Below are 21,547 nucleotides of genomic sequence, written 5' to 3'. Positions count from 1 at the left end.
ACCTTATAGGATTCAATGATGTGGGGTGGAACTAGGGATGTATTTTATAGGTCTCAATAGTTCTACTGCGATCGTTTGCAAGCAGTTTCCAACACTGATGACCGTTGTAAAAAGGTCTTTGTGTTATGTTTTTTTTCCGGATTAAAAGCTGCAAAAACTCAGGTGTTAAAATTGACACCGTGAGTGTTGTCATAGAAAAGAGAATCAAAACTAACATCTCAGTGTTTGTTAAAATAATTGTTTGTGCAGAAATAAGTGTTTTATTTAACACCACGCGGTGTAAATTTTGATATTTTATTGTGTGCTGTATATAATGTGACAACACCGATGGTGTCAATTTTAACACAATAATAAATTGCATCCCTGTGGAGACATTTTGTTCTTTCCTTTGTCTCCGTAGTTGAGAACCTCCCTCAGACTTTGTTCAAAGAAACATCCTTGTGGAGTGCACACAACCTTGAGAGTTCTCCTACTATTATTTTTAATTTTTTTTTTAAATGTTCCGTTTTCTGTCTTGTTACATCGGTCTCCATAGAAAAAGTAGTATGAAATCACAAGTGCATTTTTACAAAATTAGCGATGGAGCCAAAGTCTAAACCAAGTCCGAAGCCGAAGCCAGAGACGAGGCTTCAAAGGGGCCCTTTAATGAGAACACCACCATTACAAAACCCACGCCCATAGTTTAATAAACCCATCGAAATAGAACCACAGTAGAGCAGCGTTGTCTTTACATAGGTGCACCAAACTAAATCAAACTGTGAGTTGTTTGTATAAGTTGAATTATTCACTGGTCTTGTCGGATTATAACCCCATGTCTACATTACAATATGCACTTGGCTTTACCTGACGGCAACCCATTACTTTCCCAAGATTGTGCACCTAAAATTGATAGCCTGTACCCACAATTTCGGGGGGAAAAGTGTGTCAGACCATTGTATTGTATACCAATGGTATCGTTTTCCCCATGCAGCAACCAAAACCAATTTTGAGAAACCTCTTGAAAACCAATATCTAATACCAATTTCTCTACTGCTGAAAGTTTACCTTTTGAGCTTAGGCTAAAAAAAACACACCACTAAATGAGTTAACTGATCAGACTCCATCTTGGACACATTACCGTATAGTATAACCTTAATAAATCTCGTTTTTTAATATGGGTGTTTTATTTCTATTCTTTATGCTGCGATAGTCTTTGTTTTTAAATAAACTATTTCAAATCAAACCAACTCATATAATCATTACGGGGACCTTCAAATCTTTGATTCACCGAAGAAGTTGATTCATGTGGCTCCGCGCATGAGTTTCTCTTTAGATACGCTGCATTTCATACTTAAATACGTCGAATCAGACCTACTACATGTCGTTATAAAACGAAACTAAAAAATGCTGCTGACTGGCGGCCCATACAAACGCATAGCGTGAGCAGAGAAGTGGATATCCGGGACGTCACATTTATGACGTCACCCACCCTTGATGTAGTTTAACACACACCGCATGGCCAAGAGGGCGCAAGCCTTTGATGAGTAACGATCGAGCCATTAGAAAATGACATCACGTTGACGTCACTACACATACTCAGTGTAATTTACCGCAGCTTCTACATGCAATACCCTTAATATGAAGTGTATATTATTTTGTAGAGCAATGTGCCCTTCACTCTCACTCAAACTGTGTCTAATTTAAATCACGCGTGTCTGAAATTCATGTAAATTCGTGCTTGCGTTCTAATTTACCAAACGCAAATGTTTTCGCGTCTGTGGAAAGAAGTCATTACAGCAAACCACTATTGGCGACTCGTTTTCTTATCGACACTACATTGCTACACCAACCAAAGGTACTTAATTGTGAAATCTCTTATGCACGACTTTCCCCCAGAGGATCCGTGTTTACATTATCACTCGGGGTTAGAAACCGAACGGGAAACGCAATTTATTTGTTACACTGGCCCTAAATGGTAGAGATAACAAAGTCGGTATAAATAATACAAGAATAAACACACCGTTGAATCTAAATGTCAAACTCGTTATGTCTTCGTATTTTCAGACAGTTGTTATTGACAACTAATTGCATTAACGTAAACAGTATAGGCTTATGGTAAGTGTGTAAACACTTGAAATGCGTACTGCACAGCTACACGGACACATTCTCCCAAAATGTTGCAATCAAAGATCATTGAGATGACCATTGAGATGACCCTTGCATTGGGCCGCCATTTTATCAACAATTGAAATAAAACTATAGCAACAGATCAACACATTATATTAATTTTGGTTTTTACCCATCATACACCGATGTGTGTTAGCATTGTATACTCAGTACTTTCCCGAGTCCTGTGAACAAATATCATAGGCATGTTACTCGGGTGGGATTCGAACCCACGACCCTGGCGTTTCTAGAGCAGTGTCTCACCAACTAGACTACCAAGGTTGCCCGGTAGCTAGAGGCAGTTTGAGTTCCATGTTTTGGCAGCGAGTACCGCAACGATATAAGAGATGATAAATTTGCATCGGGGATAAAGAATATTAATTTTGGTTTTACCGGGCGACCTCGGTAGTCTAGAAATAAAGGGCACCGGGTGAGAATGGAGAGACGAGCTGCAATCAAGGTGGACACGTTTTAACACGCAGCAAGGCACAACTCCCAACCAATCACAAATCTTCCGTATGACCTCATGCTCAGTTTTTAGGGCGTTTTCTGAGATTGTGACGTCATTTGAACTAGGCCTATATCGGTTCATCATTGCTTGAGGTTCTCGTCAAACCATTCAGTCTAAGATGATGTCATTTATTGTCTGCTTCGTCTAAAGATATTGAAATAAGAACATCGCGGCATAGCTAAGATAAGATGACATTTTCAAGGGGATGGGGTTAAATAATTTCGATCCGAAGAAATTGTGGACTCGATCGTGTAGTCTATATAAGTTGAACAAAGAAATACATATGTCTGTTTTATGGGTTAGAATTTTAAGTGATAACAAACCATTGTATGTAGCAATATAAAATCACAACATGAGACTGGTTTACTGCAGGCATAGAGCTGCACAAAAAGTAGCTAAGCACAACAAGATTACGCTTACCAGAACATACGATAGCAGCCAAACTACCATGTCACATGTACAATTTGTGACTGGTGTCCTGCTCATTTTTGCTTAGCAGAAAATTCTTAAGCAATATGTTCTGCTTAAGCAGCTCTATGAAATTGGGCCTAGATTAGGTTGCCACGTCTCATCTTCAATAAACCCAAACAAAGATTATGTCTCTTTAAAACCCCGCTCCCTGCTCCGCTCCAACCAAATGAAATTACGTCGAGGACTCATCATCGTGTACGATTAACGCATGTTGCCCTGATGTGATACGATTTACCGTAAGTATAGCCTTGGGTATCAGTCGTAGTTTTACGGTCATATTGAATGGTGAGCAAGTCTTTCCCGACGCCAGATGCCTCCAAAGCACCAAAAGCGTCTGGTTTTAATTCTAAATTTGAATGGAACATGCAGACTTGATTGTAGCGAGATAAAAATGTTGTGTGTGATAAGGCCGCTTGTACAACGGCATCTGGTTTTTGCTCGAGTTCGATGTTAACATAAATTCAATGACTAAAGGATAGCAGAGCAAAATAGTCTGGTAACTTTTTGCAATACGACAAATCATTATTGCATTAATTGTGTTGCGGTCAAGGGTCACGACAACTAGCGATGTAGTTTACATAATAATGGCGAATATCTCTGACGAATTAGAAATCCGTAAATGGGCACCGTCTGGTAACTTTTTGCAATACGACAAATCAGATTGCATTATTTTGGTTGCATATTAGGGTCTCGACAACTGGCGATGTATTTTACATAATGGCAAATTTCTCTGACGAATTAGAAATCTGTAAATGGGCACCGTCTGGATCTTTTTGCAATACGACAAATCAGATTGCATTATTTTGGTTGCATATTAGGGTCTCGACAACTGGCGATGTATTTTAAATAATAGCGAATTAGGAATCCGTAAATAGGCACACATGAAAAGTCTGACGTCATGCACTGAGAGATTGCCCTTTTGTCTCGGCCGCCCATGTACATCAATCTGCCCAAGAGGCCAAATATAGCGGAATATTATCACAACTTTGCGCGTGTTCCACGACAGGTAGTTTATCTCGTGAATAATTCAAACCCTTTTTTAGTCACCAACGAACATAAACTGGGAATGCATAGAGTGTGCAACATCTGTGTGGTTGACTAAAACAGCTTGGGTGAATTATTGATGTTTTAACACTTTATATGGTTAATAATTACTGCGAGGAGACTAAGATGGCAAGTCTAATTGCTGCGGCACGTGGGTGGATTTTTGAATCAATTGCAAACATGGGTGTTCCTTCTTAAAGAGATATGGTTTGCTCATATTTTTCATTAATTTTTGTATATGGAATGATATTTTTTAAGATACGTTTTTTTAAAACTACAGCACCTCAGCAAGAAATATTTTAAAGGCAGTGGACACTATTGGTAATTACTTAAAATAATTATTAGCGTAAAACCTTTCTTGGTGACGAGTAATGGGGAGAGGTTGATGGTATAAAACATTGTGAAAATGGCTCCCTCTGAAGTGCCATAGTTTTCAAGAAAGAAGTAATTTTCCACGAATTTGATTTCGAGACCTCAAGTTTAGAACTTGAGGTCTCGAAATCAACCATCTAAACGCACACAACTTCGTGTGACAAGGGTATTTTTTCTTTCATTATTATCTCGCAACATCGATGACTGATTGAGCTCAAATTTTCACAGGTTTGTTATTTTATGCATATGTTGAGATACACCAACAGTGAAGGCTAGTCTTTGTCAATTACCACTAGTGTCCACTGCCTTTACGGTCAGCTTTCTATACCATTTCAAACGGTATAAAAATGTTTAATGTAAATCTGTGGATAGTGTGTTTTGTGTTACAAAAAGTACGGTCTATAAAGTAATAAGTATAGTCTTAACTTCATATGTCAAACCTGATCATGGGTTCAATGCGAACACATTGCCTTAACACGGGTAATTAAAGCTCTCATTAAGCAATACTTTACCATATTTTACAACAAATGTTATTCATAGTAGTCCAGTAAGAGCAATGAATAATTCATCACTCCACACTTTGGAAAGGGTTCAAGTCTAGAGAGTGCTTGTGAAGGTAGCTCTTTAGGGGAAAGAGTACCCAGACCATCTGCAATGAACATCACTTAAGAGAGTCGTTTATTGTGACTGGGAGGGGCGAGTAACATCCTCTGAGGGTCCTTAGAAATTGCTTGAAGAATTGAGAGGGGAGACAAAAGATATTGCTTTTCTGGGCATCTTGAAAGATGCAGTTGAAGGAAATGCCTTTCATTTCTTACCAAAGCTGCGTTCAATTTTGAAAGATGAAGTTAAAGGAAATGCAGTTTGTTTCTAAATAAAAATGTTTACTCGTTTTACAAGCAAGGTCTGGGAGGCACATCCTTTTTGATGACATTTCTTTTTATTTCTACCGTTCCCTGCACTGCCTCTGCTTGTTATAATAGTTATTGTACTGTCCGAAGAACTAAATCCAAAAATAAAAAATAAACATCAAGCTGCTTTCAACCAAACAATTTTGAGCTGTAGTTATATAATTATGAAGCAATATTTAATTTAAATTCAATTTGTAGAAGGAATTTGATTTGATGTTAGGTATAAATGCTGAGATGTTTGTTTATACATAATGAATATTGACATATTCAAATCAACGAAATCAAACCGACTATAAGATAAAATAGTCAGGTCCCTTTAGATGTCTGTATTTAAATTACTATTGCAATAGCACATGGAACAAGACGATGATGATGACAGTGGTAAAAGTCTATGCGAACTGACGCAGACGATAATATCTCTGGGATATGTGACTTTCAACATTGACCTTTAACCTTTTAAGTCAGACTGAATCGATTTGGTGTGAATTAACATTGGATATCCCCGTTGGCTTCTTGGGAAAGAGGACTCTTTTCTCCGAAATCCAGGAAGAATATTCCAATAGAATGGACAAATCATAATTAGCTTTAATAATGCTATGTTTCTGTAACGCGTGTATGAACGCTCTTCACATACGCAGTTTTAATTCCTAAAAATATTTATCAGAACAGTCATTATTTAAATGGTCTGCTCTTAAGAATTCAGAAATCTGAAGATATTTAATAATGAATACATTCAAACACATGTACAAAATCTGTAGACTCGATTTCATGAAAATAATTACAGCATTTTGCGACTGATATTGTCAGATGAAATTCATCTGTATTTTATGATTGAAAATAATGTGGGTGTGGCAAACAGCCTACTAAATTAGAAGTGGCTTTCATGACTGCTTTCCGGTTTCTGTACATTTACAACCTGAATATTCATGAACACTTTATTAACATAATGAGAAATCTGTTTGGAGTTGACATATTTTTTCCTGATTTTTTTTTCATTTCTAGATTTTTTTACTGAGAGCCTTATTTGTGGAAACAGTTTTGTTGTCCACGAAGTGTTTTCCCATAGGAAATTGTTTTGATTGAAAAAGGTAGGCACATCATATTATTCATGATTTGAAAGCAAATTTACATAAAGTGGGGCGCGCCGACGTGGAAGAAAGCTCACTAAAATCAAAGTGGATACTATGGTTGCTTCCTGTTAAAGAAATTTACATAGACCTACATTCTCTTTTCCTTCCTGAATAATCATGAAAATTTAATTAAACAAAATATTTGGTGTTGACATATTTTCCCTGACAGATTTTTCATTTCGAGATTGGACTTTTGGGGGAACCGAGAGCATGATTGTGGTCCACAGAGTATAAGGCCCTACTTTCCCACAGGAAATAGTTCTGATTGGAAAAGGGGGTAGAAGCACACTGCGGTTGCGAAATGAAATAGCTCGCCCATTAATTGAACTTGACGTAACTAGAGACGGTACAGCAAGGGGGACGATGATGATTGACGTGCTGTGTAAATAGGAACCAAGGCATGTCCGCTTTTATACTGGGAATAGTTGTGATTAGATTAATTTTTTTTTCGATCAATAAGAACAATATGTTGTTTTACCCCTTGAACTAGAACTCCCACACCGCGATTTTTAATGTTTGAAGGCACTGGACGCTATTAGTAACTACTTAATAATTGTTAGCAAAAAACTTACTCGGTAACGAACAATATAGAAAGCTGTTGTAGTAAGAAACGGTTCATTCTGAATTAGTTGTTTCTGAGAAAGAGGTAATTTTTCACTCCTCAAGTAATAAAAGACTTCAGCTGAACAATTTTAGTATGAATCTGAAAACACACAATAATGCAACAATAGTTGAGCCCAAAATTGCACAGGTTTGATATTTTAAAGGCAGAGGACACTATTGGTAATTGTCAAAGACTAGCCTTCAAAGTTGGTGTATCTCAACATATGCATAAAATAACTAACCTGTGAAAATCTGAGCTCAATCGGTCATCAAAGTTGCGAGATAATAATGAAAGAAGAAAACACCGTTGTCACACGAAGTTGTGTGTATTTAGCTGGTTGATTTCGAGACCTCAAGTTCTAAATCTGAGGTCTTGAAATCAAATTCGTGGAAAATTACTTCTTCCTCGAAAACTATGGCACTTCAGAGGAAGCCGATTCTCACAAGGTTTTATACTCTCAACCTCTCCCCATTACTCAGCACCAAGTAAGGTTTTATGCTAATATTTATTTTGAGTAATTACCAAAAGTGTCCACTGCCTTTAAGCATGTTGGGTTAAAACAAGTTAGTATACTGGCCTTTGACATTTACTAAAGGTGTCCTTGCCTTTAGGCGGATACACTTCCGAGCAGGCTTGCTTGTGTGTACAGTTTGCTATTAAAGGGTGTGGGCGTACCCTCTTCATGAAGCGAGATGTGGTATAACCGTTTATAAGAGCTTCACCAATTTGAAATTTTCTGGGCCACGTGTGGCAATGTTCAATTATTGGCCCGCTGTTGTAAGGTCAACAGTTGAAATTTTAAATTCGTGTAGTGATCAAAAGCTTATACAATGAAAAATGCGTATACAAAAATTACAAATTCAACAATTGAATGTTTGGGTATACAAAATTAATTGTTCTTTTTGCAAACAAATATGCAAAAGCAGTGTTATAAAACCGATGCAAATTGAAGTAATGATCTTAGTTCTATGCAGACGATTTTGCAACTGTGTGGGAATTACTGCAACGTAAGAGAAGTTCCAACTTTAAATCTTTGAGCACAATTTATCTTATGTTTACAGTGAAGGCAAGGAGGTTGTTCCATAAGTTTCGTCATAAGAGACCTCGGAAATCATGCAACCTATAAATTGCAAGATGTAATAGTTGACTGCAAACATTTTACACCATATAGGCAAATATTTTCCCTTGCTAAATTCAACTCTCAAAACAAAACGACACTGGGGAGCAAATTCAACTTAATCGCTATGCCAAAAGCGTTTGAAATTGTTAAATACAATTATTTCTTTGTGAATTTTTAATAGCATAAAGGTGCGTGATAACAATTATAATGATTCTGGGCGACTGCATTCATTTACTACAAATTTATGTATAATTAATTTGTTCAAACTAAGTTTTATGCAAGCGGTAATCTCCATTTTGATGACACGAACCTTATATTTATATATTGTATTTTTATATTTGTATATATATAAATGTAAATTATTATATAATTATTATATTTATTTCATTGCATTTTTTTTTTTACAATTTAGCGTCTGTCTGAAGGGATTTTGCTATTCACGGAATAAATTTCAGCAGAAGCATGCCACCATATGGTACCATAATTGTAGATCCCACGCATAATGTGAACGCGTTTCCAGTAGCTTATGACTAAAAAGCTACCGAGGGTACAGGAATTACAACGCCATGCATATATGATATCTTTTATATCAGACACCAGACACGTCTATATTATGATATTTTGGCGTCTAAGTTTTACTTAGATTTTTCCTCTCGGGTTTAATTTTCACAAACTCAGCTATTTTTGCAGTTTTTGTTCAATGGCGACAAAAACATACAGTAAACTGATATTAAGTCGTGCTTGGAGCAACACTGCATGTTGGCTTTTCTTGCATGTATTTGTTCAGTTGTTTTGTTTTCTTCCTTTTCCCCATCACAATTCAGTGCCGAGCATGGGCGTTTTTCCCCCCGGAGTAAGACCTGAAAACACATTGATTTCAAATAATGCAACAAATCAAATCCGGCTAAAAATTATTGTTTCCAAGTTCTACATTTATAGCCTTTTGTTTTCAATAGCCAAATGCTCAAATGTATTATAGTAAGTTCAAGAAGCTTCTTTAAAAAAAATTGCAGACAACATGAAATAACTAAACTTGTGACAGTTTATATGCAGACCGAACGGTAGTGGGAAAATATATTGATTGCATACACGTTTTATTAGCCATGTGAATTGCATACATTTTGTATTTAGCCATGTGAATTATTGCTCCGCGTTGGATTGAATAAAATCAAAGTATTTCCTTTGATAAGAGATATCTATTGTTAACACATCTTCTATGGGCTGTGGAACATCACAAGGGACTCTGTTCAAGCAGTTTACTACGTATCGAGCCGAGCATAACTCAAGTGTGAAAAAAAGACAGAACTTTATTCAATTATTAAAAGGTTTCCATTTTGATTGTTCTGATCTATTTTTGGCTACAGAGGACAATTTGTAAATCTATCATTTGTTTAACCCAAACCAAGGAAAACCAGCCTGGTAACTGCTTTGGAACTGTATGGTCACGCCTGAGGGGTACACAGGGAACACGACGGCTGCAGATTAGATCGTCGTGGCAAATGTCTTCCTTTAAAAAAAAGTGTATATTTAATTTCGCTCATAGCAAATCTTGTTTGCAGCATAGCTTAATACGCACTCATTGAATGCATTCCTAAGAGATTTTCATGAACAATCATTTTGTAATAAAAACGAGAAAAATAAGATAAACAGAAATGCACAACAGAAATTTAAAGCCATTATTTTGAGTGTAGTGCGAGTAAAAACAAGTCCATCTGAGTTGGCTTCAATGGCTCTCTTGAACTGCGCAACTGACGGCAGTTCTGTGACATTTAGGAAGAGCGCAAACTTCATCTTTGAATATAAAATTCATGCATAGCATTAGCAAAACACTTTAAAACTTCTTTCGTGCCAGATCATCGTCGCACATGTGTATCTTTGCTTTGTAAAAATGAATTAGCTGAAGTTAATTTGTTCATAAATTGCATAAAATGAATTAGCTGAAGTTAATTTGTTCATAAATTGTATAAAATGAATTAGCTGAAGTTAATTTGTTCATAAATTGTATAAAATGAATTAGCTGAAGTTAATTTGTTCATAAATTGCATAAAATTGTTCTGTTTTTGATCTTCATAGAGGCACTCCACTACAAGCATCGGCTTTTAGGATTGTGCCTCCGCGATATTGATGATTTTACATTTTGTTATGTACTATTCAAGATGGAAATAAATGTTTTATTTAATTAAAATGAATTTAATACGGATGATCTATCATTTTCTGGTTCTCGTCTCCAACCGCCAGCAAACATCAACTCGGATGGCAGAGTCTTATAACCACATATAATTGTGGAAAATGATAAATGTATCTGTTCACTAACTGCACACGCATCACAGGTTCGTTATTTTGTCCTGAGCTTCATGTTATTGTGGTATTGCATCCAGGGAAATCATGAGTATTTAATGTATGCGTGGTATACACACTATACGCACGCAGGCCAGCGAGCCCGGCCCGTTGTGATATATCACATTCCAGACGCATCCTTGTCCAACTTCTCCGTTTCCACGGCAACCCTAATGGCTTTCAAGATACTGGTTATTTCCCCGCTGCACACTCGCCGTGCGCTAGCTAATCCATTATCCCCATACGTTCTGTCAATACACAACATGGTTGTCTGGGTAAAGTGGCTCTAGAAAGGATGCGGTTACCGGAGTAACAGCCGTTCATTATGAGCTTGGGTAATACAATAGCAGAAAATAAACATGATACAATTTTAAAATTTCAGTATATTACCGTTGATGTAAACATGAATTTGTGAATACTATATTTATAGACACCTAAGAAAAATGGCTAGGGCGTTATGGGTCAAGCTATATTCCAGTCTGTTAACTGTAGGCATGCATAACACTAAACACTAGTGTTTAAAAGAAAGGTATACGTTATCACTCATGGCAATAAACACTTTTGGTCAGAAGCCTACAGCTGATTTCGATAGCATAACGCATTTTGAAAACTAATCACTTCGAAGTATTGTAGTTTATGCACGAACACAAATATATAATTTGCTGTGCCCCCTTGAATAAAAAACGCATTACTGTCAGTTACGTTTCTTGGAATGTGCATTCCTGTTAGCGATTATTCTTTTTGAGTGAACTTTGACCTGGATTTCCTCCGATATCTAAAAAAACGAGACCACCTTTTTTATTGGTTTTATTGTATCATCTACATTATATTGGATTAAAACAAACATAAGAAAGGTTTCAAAAACCAAAGGTAATCTTGCTTTTAAAGGCAGTGGACACTATTGGGAATTACTCAAAATAATTATGTCAAAAACCTTTCTTGATTACGAGTAATGGGGAGAGGTTGGTTGTATAAAACATTGTGAGAAACGTCTCCCTCTGAAGTGACGTAGTTTTCGAGAAAGAAGTAATTTTCCACGATTTTTTTCCGAGACCTCAGATTAAGAATTTGAGGTCCCAAGTTCGTGTGACAAGGGTGTTTTCTCACTACTATCTCGCAACTTCGACGACCAATTGAGCTCAAATTTTCACAGGTTTGTTTTGTATGCATTATGTTGAGATACACCAAGTGAAAAGACTGGTCTTTAACAATTACCAATAGTGTCCACTGCCTTTTTAAGCACTGTGCCTGATGATTTTCCAGTGTACACGCTACTCGCATTACAGGCACACCCACGTACACCCACTCTTATCGTGATACAGCCAAAATACGTCCCTTCCCCCTTTGTCCAAGCCATTGCTTTATATACTCTCCGGATCTGAACTAGCCGATTATATTTATATTAAAAAAAAATGCCAACTGCTCTAAAATTGATAAGCGCATAAGAAGCTGGAACAAATTCAAAAGGACCCTTACAAGCATATATAGCAAGTCAGGAATGAAATAACAGTCTGTGCATTATTTTAGAGTATCAGTACCTCGCATTGCGCGCAGGTTGGGAACACGACAAAAATGGCGGCGCAGTGTGTATGTGAGATGTCTATTGAAGGTTAATGATTTCTAACTGTGTTGGGCATCACTGGATTTTGCTTTTGCTCCAAGTGTCCTTCAGCGAACAATCGTACATGAACAAGTGGCTAGCCTTGGAGAGGAAAATGGCCAACGATCTGTGAGAGTGAATTAGAGCGGCATGCTATTTGAAGTGTACAAGGGTTCTACTAAAAGGTCACCAAACTCGCCAAGTGCTGCACTTATAATTGAATTTCTACAATTTGAAAACTATACAAGATTGCTATATCAAATAGGGCACTTAGTTGCAGCTGTTTCAGAAAATAATAAGCACTGCTTCGCATTGCCTACAGTGGCATGTTTTGGGCCCAACTGGAATTCGATTACTATTGCCGCTGTTATTATGTGAACGCGTGGAAGTATAGGGTAATACCTGAATGACATTTTCATTAAATTTAATATTAATTTGTTGGAAAGGATCGCAGACTCGACTTGGTATTAAAACACTGATCTGAATGGAAGAGACTCGACGTTGGTTTACACCTTGTTTGAACATGGATGAAGAAAATTCTTCCAAGTTCCTGGTTTGGAAAACAACTTGTGTTAAAAGCAGTGGACAAGCAGTGGACACTATTGGTAGTTACTGTTAGGTAATAATTATTAGCATAACAACTTACTTGGTAACGAGTAATGGGGAGAGAATGATGGTATAAAGCATTGTAAGAAACGGCTGAGTAGTTTTCGAGAAAGAAGTAATTTTCCACGAATTTGATTTCGAGACCTCAGATTCGAAATCAAGCATCTGAAAGCACACAACTTCGTGTGACAAGGGTGTTTTTTCTTTCATAATTATCTCGCAACTCCGACGACCAATCGAGCTCAAATTTTCACGGGTTTGTTATTTTATGCATAGGTTGAGATATACCAAGTGAGAAGACTGGTCTTTGACAATAACCAATAGTGTCAAAGACCAGTCTTCTCACTTTGTGGTTCCAATGTATACAATAAACAACCCTATGAGAAAATGTGAGCTTAATTGGGGTCATCGAATGTGTACAAAAATGAGGGGGAAAAAACACAAGGGTTACACAGTGTGCTTTCAGATGCCCAAGAAAGGCTTCATGTCTGAAACCTTTCGCTGGTTCAAATGTAAGGGTAAAAATGTACTCTCCCTCTCTCTCTTAAACTAAATTACTTAAATGAGATTGTTTCTATTTGTTAGTATAAATAGCTCTACTGTGTGCTCCTTGGTTTAGCAAGTATGTTTTTATGGTCATTTACTTGTGGAGTAATTACAACTCGTATACATGTTTCCCCCCCCATATATTTGTTGTTAAAAAAACAATAATGGTCTCCAAAAAAGCCCATCAAACACCCATGTAAACGTAAATCAATACCAACTATTTCTAAAAACCTGAAATTACAGTTCTGTCTTAGTCAAATCATTATCAATCAAATTAAAAACCGTTTTTAGTATCTGAGTCTACTGTGCAAATTGCCATTAAAGTCACAGTCTATCATCATTCCTCCCAACATCTAGCCTTGAGGACTTGAGGTCAATATTTGTAAGGTGAGGTTTCCGACAGTGGTCAGTCTACTTTATCACCACCTGACCGTGACTGCCTCACCGTGACTGCCTCGCCGTGAACGCATCGCAACGCTACTCTGATAAATCGAATCATGGAGTAAATTACCCGGTATAATGGATTCTGTGGTCAGGTATCATGTCAGTGCAATTTAAAGGTGTCGTCAATCACCTTTGTTTTATGCTATTGTTTCACCACATGACATGACAATGGGTGCACCACATGACAAAATAGGTGCACCACTTCATATTTTCAAGAAGCTTATGATATCACACCTGTTCCAAAAATGATTGTTTTGCTGTTTGATTTTAACTTGCATTTTGTCTCATCGTTTATTTGTTTCTCTGTTTCATCACAAACCGCTGTGGTCTTGATGAAATGGCGGCATATAAAACATTCTTGTATGTATGTATGTATGTATGTATGCACCACATGGCAAAATGTATGGGTGCACCACATAGAAAATGTACGGGGCACCATATGGCCCTTTGATTATGAGTGCTTCACACGGCCCAATGTGTGCGCCGGATGGCAAAATGTACGGAGCAGCACAAGGCAATGGGTGCATAGCATGGCAAAATGTACGGGCACCAAATGACAAACTAATATTGGTACATCACATGACAAAAAATGGGCATCACATGGTAAAATGTATATAACCACTGGCAAAATGTATGGGACAACATGGCAAAATATTGACACCACATGGCAGTATGGGTGCATCTCAATGACAAAATGTACGGGGCACAACATAGCAATTGGTGCATCATGGCAACATGTACCAGTGAACTGATAGCAAAGGTATATGGGTGCACAATGACAATGAAAGCCACATGACAAAATGTATGGGCACCACATTGAAGAATGCATGTGACACCACATGGCAAAATGTAAACTTATAGGGGCACCATGACAAAATATATCAGTGTACGACATGACAAAGTGTGAGGCTTCAACACCATGACACATGTGTATGGATGCCCCACATTTTTGTGTTGATCTTAGTTTGGACTTCATCGTTTGTAAACTGTGTGCCCCAAGATACAACATTTTAAAAACGTGGGCAACCAAACTGTGGCTGTGGTTATTCTCCTCTCAAGATTTGAAATATATTAGTTGGATAAACAGTAAAAAAAAAAAAAAAAAAACATTAAGCACAGAGGCCAAAAACAAAGGCAACAACTATAGAGCTATGGAAATAATTGCCCCTTTTCAAACAGTTGAACATTATGGCAAAAGATGAAGGGAAAACACATCAAACGATGGCCTTTGTTTGCCCTAAACGCTGCACATACTAGGAGCAGCAGTTGTCCCTTGATTTTGGATGATACCCTTTAAGTTCGTGCCAGAATGCTCCTCCTTTGCAATTCAATTGTGGGGTAACGCTGTTAACATTCATGCTCGCCAGAATGGGAAAGGTTTTCAAGTGAAGTTAATTTGTGTGGTTTAGACGACCTTACACATGATGTAATAATGAGGCATTATCAACAGCAAAGCCCATCAGAAAATTGACTTAAAGGGGCATGGTCGTCATCATTCGAAGCAGGCCCGAGGCTGTAGATGATTGTATGAACTCTTCCTCCATGCTCTCACCAAGTTACAGCACACGTGCGCTCTCTCCCTACGGGGGAGGGAGCGAGCGTGCAGTAACTGGGTGCGAGGTCATAGTTCCATGTACAGCCACAGGCCTGCCGGACGACACAAATCATACTATAAAGGTAGATTAAAGGGAGTGCAGAAATGAAGAAAAAAATGTACATCCTAGTTTCTTCAAACTAACGCTCTAGAGTGAAAGTACATCCAATTAGTTTCAACGAAAACTGCAATTTGTATCTTTTTGAGGCGATTTTCGGCCGACAATCGCTTGAAAATGTGAGTTTTAATACTGTGTCTTAAAATCGTCACATTGCTCAAGTTTTTCTCAGCGGCCACAATACACAAATATAGACAGTTCGGTGAACCGATAGCTCATATGGCACAAGAATACACATACAATTGATTCCATTTCCCAAAGATTGAAACATTTAAAAATGTTAAGTTTTAAGGATTCAAAGATTCAGAGATGGCCCTAAAAATGATGCTACATAATCTACGAACACTGAAGTAGAAATACACCAAGAATACAACAGGCATATTTAAAGGTAACAACTGTAACCGACCACTGATAAATAAATTATGTTCATCTTTATATAACATTTTAGTATGGATCTTCAGCCAATATAAACCTCCCGCCAGAGTGAGACAATGGGAGACTTTCAGGACGCTTGGTGGCAGCAGACTTCCCAGGTAAAATCCATTGTTCTCGGTAATGTGCGCATGCTCAGAACTACGGTAACAATGGAAATTTACCTGGTAAGTCTGCTGCCACCTAGTGCCTCAAAGTCTCCCATTAGTCTGGTACAAAATGGGTAATTAAAAATGGCCGTCTTGTACAAGAAACCTGACAAAGATCACCCCACGTGCAGAACAGTTACTGTAGCAGTCCAACATAGCAAACACAATCATTGATATGTTGAATGGTTGTGGACCAGTATGGTTGTGGACCAGTTTAAAAATAGACAGTTGCTTGTGATCAAGGCAACAGTGACATTATCATTTTCAAATTAAACAAAGAACTGAAGATGAATAACACATGTACAGTCACGATGCGCGGATGCATGCAGCGATATTGTTCCTTCAAGTTAATGCACGTCCGGTCAAGCCTCACTAGGCTTCCCAATCATATAGTTGGGTCTGAACAAGATTGGGTTTTCTAATAGAGCCACGGTCCTCATTAAGGCATCAAATAAGTAAAATTACCAAACAATTGTCATTAATGTTATGCAATTAACGAAGTGATGAATGGGTTTGTGTACTTTATTAACTATGGGCCCGAGTTCATAGCGCTGCTTAAAGGCGCTAGACACTATTGGAAATTACTAAAAAATAACAATTTGTTAGCATAAAAACTTACTTTGTATTTTAACGAGCAATGGAGACCTGTTGATAAGAGAGATATAGTGAGAAACGGCTCCCTCTAATACGTTATTGTCACGCGATTAAGTAGGCCCTATACTCTGCACAAGATTCATGATTTTAATATAATGTACATGGTTCATGTATCAGAGTTTGCAATAACATTAATATGGCATTGATAAACACAATGAGGCCATGACTTACAAAAATCACTTCAACGATATGATTTGTTGTCTATTACCCCCACCCAAGGGGGTCCACCCTCCAACCCCCAGGGGGGCTCTCCTCACCCGAACGAAAACATCAGATGTAAATTGAAACATGTAAATAATTGTATCATCGCTCCTTCTTAATATATTTTATAAGCTGATTGCAATCTTCTATAGTGACTCACCATGTATTTGTGAGACATCCAATAGTCACCATTGCTTTCTATACGCAATCACGTCACCCATCATTACGCACGTATGAGTTGACTGGTGATAAACCAGTCATTTTTGTTGTTGCAGTATTCATATTATTTATGGCAAAACTATTATGATTGAAGATTATAACTGATGGAATATTACACTATAAGAAGATTATATTATACGAATGAAAGATTGTAGACACATCACATTTTTATGAGCAGGGACAAACTCCTGACAGGGACAGTCTCCTGACGATGACTAGAGCAAGCTAGTCGAAACGTTGAGACCAATTAAAGAATTGACTCCGCGGTAGTACAGTTAATCACGATCCAAAAGTAGTAGTCCCAGCCTATTTTCTATACCATCCGCCCGGGTAATAGTTAAAAGGCAGGACAGTTCTTTTCAGAACTGAGAAGTCTCCTGAAAACCGGACAATCTACTCCGCAGTAGTAACAAACTCAACCTGGCAAGTAGATACACACATGGTGTTACCGCAAACCAAATATACAGGGACACTCTTGCTATGTAAAAACACCGTATCATGGCATACAACTTGCGACTGGCTCCCGCAATATATGCAAACAGTCTTACAAAAGCATTTGTTGTTGTTTAAAAGATGAATACAAGAAATGCGTTGGTTAGGCCATGCAAGGTGGGCGCCCGGTCTTTATGTGTCTTGGTTAAAATGAGGAATTATTTAAATTTTGAGTGACAAATTATTATGTGTTGTTGACACACAAACTCCACCTTGATTTATCAAATAGAACTATAAATAGACTTTTACCATGCCGCAGACATCTTGAATTTATTTCGTTCAAACCAATGTAACCAAAACGCGGCTGGAATGAGAAATAGTCTGGTTCCGTTTGTACAATGAGTATTAAGCATTTAGCACTGTTATATGATACCAGGAACATGAACAATATTTCGACAGCATAATCAAGTTCTATTGACTGACGAAGAATCCCTTTGATTGACCTTCGACGTAGTGCGGCCATCTTGTTTTTTCTGACCTTCAACTTCAAGACAAATTTAAAAATCATAAATCGGGCTTGAAAAGGCTTCGGCTAGAGCACGTCTGCATGCTTGCAAATGCCAGACCTGCATGCTCTCTTTTCGACAGGGCAAGGGCACCAAGGCATTTTCTCCTTGGTAAAGGGCACTTTATAAGGAAATTTGACATTTCTATATTGGAGCATTTCAAGGGCACTAAGTCATGGAACAGGGGGCATGCATGGAGGCAATCGCATCCGTTGCCCCTGTGAAGTATCAGGCCTACTGTGCCAAAAAGGATACATTTTGAAAATCAGGGAGCCGTGATCCGGAGCCGATAAGCCAAAGCATTGATTCCGAGGAGGGGCCTTGTACAAAAAGGAAATGTTGGCGCTCAATGTGGGGCATGGTTGAAATAGTGTTTTTAAAGGGTATATACATGTATTTGGTAACGACTCTGAAAATTAAAATGCAATAAAAACATACTTGGTAGGGAGTAAAGGCCTACAGCAGCGTTCGATAGTATAACTTATATTTGGGTGGTTTGGAAAAAGATGTATTTTGTTGTCCCCCAAAAGTTACATCTGAGACGCGTTACTGTGGTAACTGATTCCTAAGTGCAGATTATTCTTCCTAAAGTGGACATAACCGCTCAAGATTTTCGGCAATATATTGAAAACGCTTGCAATTGAAACTTGAAACTGGTTAGTTTTATGGTATTTATCTGCAACATTATATAGAATTGAAACAAACAATGTGTTTCAATTACCAAACGTATACAATGCCTTTCAGGTATATGGAAACATTGGGGGACAGTGCCACTCTCTAACCAAATATCGGACATGGTATAAACCTTTATCAATGTGAAGCCATCTTGAATTTCTCGAATTGATATCAATGTTACCAAACCGAGGCTGGAAGAACAAAATAGTCTGGTTCCTATTTGTAAAATGATTATTAGCATTAATTATTGTTATTGTTATTTGATATGAGGTACTGTGTACATGACCAAGATGGAGGCAGCATGATATAGGTCTATACTGCTGGCAGCACAAAATAGTCTGGCCATATCTGGTTGAATGAGAATCAGTATTCATCGTTGTTAATGAATACACAGGGAATATGAAATGGAAGGATACTTAAGGTCTATACCATTAAGCCCTGTGTCTATATTAGATTAAAGTAAATTACTGCCTGCAGGAACTCACATGGTAATTAATGCAGGTTTGCTTCAATTACTATGGGGCTTAATAGGCCCGATATCTGCATCAAATGACACCGCACGGAAATGAAGAAAAAAAAATCACATAAGTTAGTCCCAATATCATTTCTTACAAGAGGCATGTGACAATCAATTATAATATATTCATTCATGTCTTATTATCTGCATAAATATAGTTACTCGTACATCTACGGGTTAATTACACTGCTATGCAAATTAGTATTACTTAATATTCCCACAGCACATCGCCTGGCACCGTATTCATTGTTGATTGTAACCCGTAAACAAAGGATATAGTCGGCTCGCGTCACGGTTGGTTCAACCATGGAGCTATAGTTCAACCAGGGATGAATGAAAACCAGTCTCCACTGTTCAGTGACATGGATGTCACATGGATACCGTTACTCGGTGTTGCAATGACAATTGGTTGTATTTGGCTATTGGGCTATTCTCACCACCGGTTGCACACAAAACACACGCTGATCTCATATGTGTGATTCAATTTACCCAAGGCTTAATATAATCTATATTTCTGTACTACATGTAGGCCTACTACTACAGAAAAAAACATAATATTATGACACACGATTACGAAGTGATCCCCCTATTGCATTAACACAGTCAATGCTATAATGCTTATCTGTGCCCAAGATGAATTACCAGCAAGAGGCAACTTCAAGCCGTATTATATCTACACATCTTTATTAAACACAAATATTAAACACACATTAAATTTATAAATAAACAAGGTATGGTCGTACACAGGGATATGTGCACGCATATAGTTACGTGACAGTAAACATTCATTGTGATAACACTCATGAACATCATTTACATATTGTTGAATGTAATGGAAGGGTCCTTACCTTTATATCCAAGGGTTAATCCCACTGGTTGCAGACGGACACAAAGCTCGACCAGGCGTAGGGTTTAATTCACAGCACCAGATGTTCCCTAATGTACCGGCAGCAACCTGCACAAGCGATGTTTAATGTATGAATGGGGGGCTCTCTCTCTCTCTCTCATACACGGCGCGAGCGAGGTTGCTTTCTACCGTAGACAGCTCCGTATAGGCACTGTGGCGTGCTGTCAGATTCTCTCCTTTGAAACCCGTATAAGAAAAACACTTACAGTATAGCTCGTGCATCGAGCAGCACACACGCCTCCCCCGAGTCACATGACATCGTCACATGACTCTAAATTGGCCAGTTGGATTAATGCGGCACTTTCCATGTTAATGACTATGGGATGCATGAGATGGTGATTTAATACACTTCTACGTATGTAATTGCCAATTCTATACACGGCACTGTGGCGATTACGGGCGCTAACCCAAACATGCTAGGATTCGCAACATTATAGTAACTATATAATATAATAAGACTAGAGGTAGGTACTTAAAGATAGAGGTCGGTTAAAGGAGTGCGATAATCTTGCAAAAATGAACACAAAGTCCATACAACGTTATAAATAAATACAATCACGGCAAAAATAGAACTGCTTTACCCTATGTTCTAAATAACAGCTACATGTACACTGTTGGAAGCATAAGTATAGTTAATGGTATTAAACATTTCTAGATAAAGGTAGTCCTAATGTATTTTTGACTTGTAGTAAATATCTCATTGGTCATGATTGAAATAACTCTTTAAAAAAATGCCAGACGTTCAGATATGAATCGGAACTGTCCGATAAAAACAATGATGTACCGGGGTTCTCTCAAGAAGGTTTCTTTCCAAAACAGTGCGAGTTGACGATGCAAAATTTGATGGAATAATTTTGTTTTATGTGTGGGTTAAAGTTTGTTTGCGGATTGAAGTAAATAACACTCCCCGAGATAACACCCGAAAACACGGAGCAGTTGTGAACATGCAGGAAGAATAATCCGTTTGGAATAACACACTCTGGAAAAACGTTTATTTCTTGAATCGCTTTCTCTAAAACCAAATTCTTTCGAAAGGAATCGTTTCTCAAAAATGTAATACAATTATCAGCTCTGCAGAGCTCCTTACAAAGTAAGATTTTATAGCGTAATTATTTCGTGGAGTAATATGGAAGGTGTAGACATACCCCCCCCCCCCCTTTAAAGACAGTAGACACTATTGGTAATTGTCAAAGACCAGTCTTCTCACTTGCCGTATCTCAACATGTAAAATAACAAGCCTGT

The 21,547-nt window shown here is 37.8% G+C and overlaps 1 protein-coding gene across 1 annotated transcript in view; it reads right to left on the bottom strand.

The window, feature by feature from the left end:
• LOC117299870 (cytochrome b ascorbate-dependent protein 3-like) overlaps positions 1–20,520 on the bottom strand; it is a 34,266-nt gene extending 13,746 nt beyond the window's left edge. The window contains exon 1 of the mRNA XM_033783452.1: positions 20,247–20,520. The gene's annotated coding sequence lies outside the window, so the exon portion shown is untranslated. The remainder of the gene's footprint in view (positions 1–20,246) is intronic.
• Positions 20,521–21,547: the final 1,027 nt, after the last annotated feature.

The sequence above is a fragment of the Asterias rubens genome, chromosome 15 (genome assembly GCF_902459465.1).
Source record: "Asterias rubens chromosome 15, eAstRub1.3, whole genome shotgun sequence".
NCBI classification, from domain to species: Eukaryota; Metazoa; Echinodermata; class Asteroidea; order Forcipulatida; family Asteriidae; genus Asterias; species Asterias rubens.
This window is presented reverse-complemented; position numbering and strand designations above follow the sequence as displayed.